The sequence below is a fragment of the Hylobates moloch genome, unplaced genomic scaffold, assembly GCF_009828535.3.
Source record: "Hylobates moloch isolate HMO894 unplaced genomic scaffold, HMol_V3 SCAFFOLD_174, whole genome shotgun sequence".
Taxonomy (NCBI): Eukaryota; Metazoa; Chordata; class Mammalia; order Primates; family Hylobatidae; genus Hylobates; species Hylobates moloch.
Window position 1 is genome coordinate 1 of NW_026652449.1, and position 6,916 is coordinate 6,916.

General features: G+C 45.8%; 1 long non-coding RNA gene across 1 annotated transcript in view; it reads right to left on the reverse strand.

Moving 5' to 3' along the window:
- Window positions 1-1,998: 1,998 nt before the first annotated feature.
- The window catches only part of LOC131382606 (uncharacterized), a 17,791-nt gene continuing 12,873 nt past the window's right edge, over window positions 1,999-6,916 (reverse strand). Inside the window, exon 3 of the long non-coding RNA XR_009212167.1 lies at window positions 1,999-2,066. This is a non-coding gene — a long non-coding RNA (uncharacterized LOC131382606). The remainder of the gene's footprint in view (window positions 2,067-6,916) is intronic.

Below are 6,916 nucleotides of genomic sequence, written 5' to 3' on the forward strand. Positions count from 1 at the left end.
AGAAAAGGGGAAAAGGAAGGGGAAGGGAAAGGGAAGGGGAAGAGGAAGAGAAGGGGAAGGGAAGAAAAGGGGAAAAGGAAGGGGAAGGGGAAGGGAAAGGGAAGGGAAGGGGAAGGGAAGAAAAGGGGAAGGGGAAGGGGAAGGGAAGGGAAGGGAAAAAATATATTTCTTATAGTTCTGGAGGCTAGGAAGTCCAAGTTTGAGGGGCCTGCATCTGGTGAGGGTCTTCTTGCTGCATCTTCCCATGACAGAAGGCAGAAGGACAAGAGAGTGCGAGAAAGCAAGAGGGCAAGAGGGGCTGAACTCTCTTTTACAATAAGCCCACTCTTGTGATTACTAATCTATTACCACAATAACAACATTAATTCATTCATGAGGGCTCTCTTATTAGGCCCCACATCCCAACTGTTGCATTGAGGATTGAGTTTCCAGCACATAAACTTTGGGGGACACATTTAAACCATAGCAGAGCCTTTATGTAAATTCAACCAAGAGGAGATGGGAAAATCAACGACATGAGAAAGACAGCAAGGGCGAGCAGAGAAGTATGTGCAGGTTAAGGGAAAAAGTCACAGTGAATCCTGTAGTGCAGACTACTTTATCAAAAGCACCTAAAAAAGATCTCATTAACTCCCCCAACTCACCTCCACCCACATCTAAAGAGCCACACACAGCACCACCAAAGGCAGCACAATGAGAACAGCATTCTCCTCAACAGATAAGCTGTGAGTATCCAGACAGACACCCGACCTCAACAGCTCCAGAACAGCCCCAAGACAGCTCCTCCCTAACCACCACTCAAGTAACCAGCTGGGAAAGTATTCAGAAAACCCGCATCCTGACACACCACTACCAAACAACTTAAACAGCAAAGAACAACCCATTTAAACAGCAATGCCAGCTGCCAGGAAAAGTAGGGACAATGAGTAGAGGAAAAGCAGACTCCTTGGGATCCACCAAGACCCAGTCTCTCAGCATCAGCACTTCCAAACGTAGAATCCACACACCCCTGGGGCCTGCGGAGCTCCATGAGGGATGCCGTCCTCAAAGATAAATGAGCAGGCAAACTGGACAGAAAACCACTCAGGGTATTACTCTTTAAAATATCTTTATAGAGTCAAACAGGAATAAGACTACGGGATATGTGTATTCCCAACAGATTCTGAGAATGATGTCACTATCCCTTTCAAGATGTGTTTAACACTTTGCGGTCACTTGTATTCCTGCCACTGAGCGCCAGTGCTTTCTAATTTGAACTGACTCCAGCTCACGCTGACCCCAGCTCCCTGGAACTGGTTACCATTAGCCAAGACTGTCATCCATCCTTTCAAAGAGTCCTAAAAACAGCTCTTCACCTACTCATCCAAGACAAGTAAAAATGTGTGCCAAAGAAATGGGGAAAAAAGATTCAAAGAGAGAATACAATTAACATACTACCAAGAGAGCAAAAAGTGAAGGGAGAGGAAAAACTAGGAAAATCATGTGTGGGCTCACACCTATTTCCAAAGCTGGGCTAATATCCTTTTGCTTGTGTCTAAATGAGTAAATGAGGCACCGACTTTAAACTGCTACTAGAAAAAAAAAAGAGAGAGAGAGAGAGAAAGAAAGAAGCAGGCCGAGGCCAGGCCCAATGGCTCACGCCTGTAATCCCAGCACTTTGGGAGGCCGAGGCGGGTGGATCACCCAAGGTCAGGAGTTGGAGACCAGCCTGGCCAACATGGTGAAATGTCATCTCTACCAAAAATTTTTAAAAAATAGCCAGACGTGGTGGTGTATGCCTGTAATCTCGGCTACTTGGGAAGCTGAGGTAGGAGAACTGCTTGAACCCGGTAGGCGGAGGTTGCAGTGAGCCGAGGAAATGCCTGGGCAACAAGAGTGAAACTCCATTTCAAAAAAAAAAAAAAAGTAGGCCCAAATCTTAGAGTAAAACTTATTGTCTAACAAGAATTGGTGAGAATTCCATTCCCTGGTTACTTACCCCATAGGCTGAAGAGCTGCCTCTGCCTCTAAGGATCAGAGCATTCTGCATTTGATGGCAGAACCTATGTCGGAATGCAGCACAATCCCTGATAAGTGAGAAGAACATCAGGGTGAGTTATCCTGACCTTGAGATTGCTTCTCTAGCTCTTTCATTTAAAAAAATATATAAGAACCAAGAAGGTGATCCCCTCTTGCCACCTCAGTTCTTTGAACTCAGCTACTCAAGGTCCATTTTGTCGAGACCAAGGGCTCCCATGAGTGACTGTGAGGCAGATCTGATCACTCAGAGGGCAAAAGGTAACCTTATAAAACCTGAAGACGTGAAAGGAGAACGTAGCTGCTGCTCAGAACTCCACTAGCCCATCTTGAAAAGAAATCATCTACAAACAGAGTAATTCCCAGTTTCCAATTCTAGGCCTTATAGTTTTGTTGAGTGTCCCTAAACTTTTCTGTTTTTTTGTTTTGTTTTGTTTTGTTTGTTTGTTTTTGGAGACAGAGTCTTGCTCTATCCCCCAGGCTAGAGTGTAGTGATGCAATCTCGGCTGACTGCAACCTCCACCTCCTAGGTTCAAGTGATTCTCATGCCTCAGCCTCCCAAGTAGGTGAGATTACAGGTACACACCACCACACCCAGATGATTTTTGCATTTTTAGTAGAGATGGGGTTTCCACATGTTGGCCAGACTGGTCTTGAACTCCTGACTTCAGGTGATCCACCAGACTCAGCCTCCCAAAGTGCTGGGATTACAAGCATGAGCCATCACACCTGGCCTTCTGCTCTTTCTTATTTTGCCCACCTAATGTAAGAAAACTAAGCTAAAATAAATTTTGTAACCAAACCAAAAGGAAGCTCTCTAGGAGGTATGGCTACTATACTCAGAGACCTGAACTATCCTTGACTCAAAAATGGCTATCTGGAAGTCAGCATCCTCAGAATACATTTCAGATGCAAACTAGAATACATCAGTGTAAACTAAGAAAGTCCAGAGCCTTTGCTTGAGTAAAACTAAATGCAGCAAAACCATGGGCTTCATGCATGATTGGTATTGTAAGAGAAGCCACAGGGAGAATTAAACATGACACCTTTGGCCGGGCGCAGTGGCTCATGCCTGTAATCCCACCACTGTGGGAGGCCGAGGCGGGCAGATCACCTTAGGTCAGGAGTTTGAGACCAGCATGGCCAACATGGTGAAACCCTGTCTCTACTAAAAATACAAAAATTAGCCTGGCGTGGTGGTGGGCGCCTGTGATCCCAGCTACTTGGCAGGCTGAGGCAGGAGAATCGTTGAAGTTCAAGTGAATCAGGAGAATCACTTGAACTCAGGAGGCAGAGGTTCCAGTGAACCAAGATCACACCACTGCACTCCAGCCTGGATGACAACAAAACTCTGTCTCAAAAAAAAAATATACGGCCGGGCGCGGTGGCTCACGCTTGTAATCCCAGCACTTTGGGAGGCCGAGGCGGGCGGATCACGAGGTCAGGAGATCGAGACCATGGTGAAACCCCGTCTCTACTAAAAATACAAAAAATTAGCTGGGCATGGTGGCGGGTGCCTGTAGTCCCAGCTACTCGGAGAGGCTGAGGCAGGAGAATGGCGTGAACCCGGGAGGCGGAGCTTGCAGTGAGCCGAGATTGCGCCACTGCACTCCAGCCTGGGGGACAGAGCGAGACTCCGTCTCAAAAAAAAAAAAAAAAAAAAAAAAAAAATATATATATATATATACACATATATATGTGTGTGTGTTTGTGTGTGTGTGTCTATATGTGTGCATATATATGTGTGTGTATACATATATACACACATGCACACATATACACACATATATATACACATATATATATAACATCTTCTTAACCTATGATCAAAGTTCCTTCTAAACTCAATTTGGGGCACCATATATCACAAACCAGATGGCAAGAAATTAAATATATTTTAGTTGTTTTCATGCCATCCCAATCATATCTTGATCAGTTCACAGACATGTTTCAGCAAATGCTGGAGGAGTTTTTCTCTCTTTAGGAGTCCTCTCTCACTTTACCCTGCTTAATAAAAGACCTCACACACTTAGAAACAGGATAGACAGGCCAGCTTCAGGACATGCTGCATGGGGAGAACTGACTGTTCCAAAAAGAGAGGGCTCTACACCCCTCTGAGCTCCACAATAGACTGGCTACACACAAATGCCTGAAGTAAGGCAGTCCCCTCAGGAAAACGAACAGTTGGCGAGATCAAGACTTCTGGCCCAAAGGGCCTGCAGCTGGTCTGACCATTCATCAAAAAATCTGAATTTAAATGGAGACACGGGGTGGAGCCAAGATGGCCGAATAGGAACAGCTCCGGTCTCCAGGTCCCAGCCGCAGCGACACAGAAGACGGGTGATTTCTGCATTTCTGCTTGAGGTACCGGTTTCATCTCACTAGGGAGTGCCTAACAGTGGGTGCAGGACAGACGGTGAAGCGCACTGTGCGCGAGCCGAAGCAGGGCGAGGCATTGCCTCACTCGGGAAGCGCAAGGGGTCAGGGAGTTCCCTTTCCTAGTCAAAGAAAGGGGAAACAGACAGCACCTGGAATATCGGGTCAGTCCCATCCTAATACTGCGCTTTTCCAACGGGCCTGGAAAACGGCACACTAGGAGATTGTGTCCCGCACCTGGCTCGGAGGGTCCTATGCCCACGGAGTCTCGCTGATTGCTAGCACAGCAGTCTGAGATCAAGCTGCAAGGCGGCAGCGAGGCTGGGGGAGGGGCGCCCGCCATTGCCCAGGCTTGCTTAGGTAAACAAAGCAGCCAGGAAGCTCGAACTGGGTGGAGCCCACCACAGCTCAAGGAGGCCTGCCTGCCTCTGTAGGCTCCACCTCTGGAGGCAGGGCACAGACAAACAAAAACTCAGCAAGAACCTCCACAGACTTAAATGTCCCTGTCTGACTGACAGCTTTGAAGAGAGTAGTGGTTCTCCCAGCATGCAGCTGGAGATCTGAGAACGGACAGACTGCCTCCTAAAGTGGGTCCCTCACCCCTGAGCAGCCTAACTGGGAGGCACCCCCCCAGTAGGGACAGACTGACACCTCATTCAACCGGGTACTCCTCTGAGACAAAACTTTCAGAGGAACTATCAGACAGCTGAATTTGTGGTCTCACGAAAATCCGCTGTTCTGCAGCCACCACTGCTGACACCCAGCCAAACAGGGTCTGGAGTGGACCTCTAGTAAACTCCAACAGACCTGCAGCTGAGGGTCCTGTCTGGTAGAAGGAAAACTAACAAACAGAAAGGACATCCACACCAAAAACCCATCTGTACATCACCATCATCAAAGACAAAAAGTAGATAAAACCACAAAGAAGGGGAAAAAACAGAGCAAAAAAACTGGAAACTCTAAAAAACAGAGCACCTCTCCTCCTCCAAAGGAACGCAGTTCCTCACCAGCAACGGAACAAAGCTGGATGGAGGATGACTTTGATGAGTTGAGAGAAGAAGGCTTCAGACGATCAAACTACTCTGAGCTACGAGAGGAAATTCAAAACAATAGCAAAGAAGTTAAAAACTTTGAAAAAATATTAGAAGAATGGATAACTAGAATAACCAATGGAGAGAAGGGCTTAAAGGAGCTGATGGAGCTGAAAGCCAAGTTTCGAGAACTACGTGAAGATTGCAGAAGCCTCAGTAGCAGATGCAATCAACTGGAAGAAAGGGTATCGCTGATGGAAGATGAAATGAATGAAATGAAGAGAGAAGGGAAGTTTAGAGAAAAAAGAATAAAAAGAAATGAACAAAGCCTCCAAGAAATTTGGGACTATGTGAAAAGACCAAACCTACGTCTGATTGGTGTACCTGAAAATGATGGGGAGAATGGAACCAAGTTGGAAAACACTCTGCAAGATATTATCCAGGAGAACTTCCCCAATCTAGCAAGGCAGGCCAGCATTCAGATTCAGGAAATACAGAGAATGCCACAAAGATACTCCTCGAGAAGGGCAACTCCAAGACACATAATTGTCAGATTCACCAAAGTTGAAATGAAGGAAAAAATGTTAAGGGCAGCCAGAGAGAAAGGTCGGGTTACCCACAAAGGGAAGCCCATCAGACTAACAGCTGATCTCTCAGCAGAAACTCTACAAGCCAGAAGAGAGTGGGAGCCGATATTCAACATTCTTAAAGAAAAGAATTTTCAACCCAGAATTTCCTATCCCGCCAAACTAAGCTTCATAAGTGAAGGAGAAATAAAATACTTTACGGACAAGCAAACGCTGAGTGATTTTGTCACCACCAGGCCTGCCCTAAAAGAGCTCCTGAAGGAAGCACTAAACATGGAAAGGAACAACCGGTTCCAGCCACTGCAAAAACATGCCAAATTGTAAAGACCAGCGAGGCTAGGAAGAAACTATAGCAACTAACGAGCAAAATAACCAACTAACATCATAATGACAGGATCAGATCCACACATAACAATATTAATGTTAAATGTAAATGGGCTAAATGCTCCAATCAAAAGACACAGACTGGCAAACTGGATAAGGAGTCAGGACCCATCAGTGTGCTGTATTCAGGAAACCCATCTCACGTGCAGAGACACACATAGACTCAAAATAAAGGGATGGAGGAAGATCTATCAAGCAAATGGAAAACAAAAAAAGGCAGGGGTTGCAATCCTAGTCTCTGATAAAATAGACTTTAAACCAACAAAGATCAGAAGAGACAAAGAAGGCCATTACATAATGGTAAAGGGATCAATTCAACAAGAAGAGCTAACTATCCTAAATATATATGCACCCAACACAGGAGCACCCAGATTCATAAAGCAAGTCCTCAGTGACCTACAAAGGGACTTAAACTCCCACACAATAATAATGGGAGATTTTAACACCCCACTGTCAGCATTAGACAGATCAACGAGACAGAAAGTTAACAAGGATATCCAGGAATTGAACTCAGCTCTACAT